At 50.9% G+C, this 874-nt stretch overlaps 3 non-coding genes across 3 annotated transcripts; all 3 read right to left on the bottom strand.

Annotated features, from left to right (window-relative positions):
* Positions 1-85: 85 nt before the first annotated feature.
* LOC116008590 lies at positions 86-203 on the bottom strand. Its single transcript, XR_004095963.1, has one exon. It is a non-coding gene; the product is annotated as a 5S ribosomal RNA (ribosomal RNA).
* Positions 204-340: 137 nt separating this feature from the next.
* Positions 341-458, bottom strand: LOC116008334. Its single transcript, XR_004095723.1, has one exon. It is a non-coding gene; the product is annotated as a 5S ribosomal RNA (ribosomal RNA).
* A 128-nt stretch (positions 459-586) lies between these two features.
* LOC116008293 lies at positions 587-705 on the bottom strand. Its single transcript, XR_004095685.1, has one exon. It is a non-coding gene; the product is annotated as a 5S ribosomal RNA (ribosomal RNA).
* Between the last annotated feature and the right edge of the window lie 169 nt (positions 706-874).

The raw sequence follows: 874 nt of genomic DNA, 5'->3' as shown, positions 1-874 counted from the left end.
CAACTTCTCTCGCTTAGCGGTTTAGCGGTTTAAAAGGATAGTACCCTTAGCGAGCGGTTTAAAAGAAAGATTAAAAAGAGGGTGGGGGATGCAACACAGGACTTCCCAGGGGGTCACCCATCCTAGTACTACTCTCGCCCAAGAACGCTTAACTTCAGAGTTCTGATGGGATCCGGTGCATTAGTGCTGGTATGATCGCATCCGTCACGTACTGCGCGCAAAATGTACTTGACCCTCTCTCTCCGCGCAACTTTTCTCGCTTAGCGGTTTAGCGGTTTAAAAGGATAGTACACTTAGCGAGCGGTCCAGCGGTTTAAAAGAAAGATTAAAAAGAGGGTGGGGGATGCAACACAGGACTTCCCAGGGGGTCACCCATCCTAGTACTACTCTCGCCCAAGCACGCTTCACTTCGGAGTTCTGATGGGATCCGGTGCATTAGTGCTGGTATGATCGCATCCGTCACGTACTGCGCGCAAATGTACTTGACCCTCTCTCCCCGCGCAACTTCTCTCGCTTAGCGGTTTAAAAGGATAGTCCCCTTAGCGAGCGGCCCAGCGGTTTAAAAGAAAGAGTAAAAAGAGGGTGGGGGATGCAACACGAGGACTTCCCAGGGGGTCACCCATCCTAGTACTACTCTCGCCCAAGCACGCTTAACTTTAGAGTTCTGATGGGATCCGGTGCATTAGTGCTGGTATGATCGCATCCGTCACGTACTGCGCGCAAATGTACTTGACCCTCTCTCTCCGCGCAACTTCTCTCGCTTAGCGGTTTAGCGGTTTAAAAGGATAGTAAACTTAGCGAGCGGTCCAGCGGTTTATTTAAAAGAAAGATTAAAAAGAGGGTGGGGGATGCAACACGAGGACTTCCCAGGGGG

Source organism: Ipomoea triloba, chromosome 16, assembly GCF_003576645.1.
Source record: "Ipomoea triloba cultivar NCNSP0323 chromosome 16, ASM357664v1".
Taxonomy (NCBI): domain Eukaryota; kingdom Viridiplantae; phylum Streptophyta; class Magnoliopsida; order Solanales; family Convolvulaceae; genus Ipomoea; species Ipomoea triloba.
Note: the sequence above shows the minus strand (reverse complement) of the source record. Positions and strands in the feature narration are given on the sequence as shown.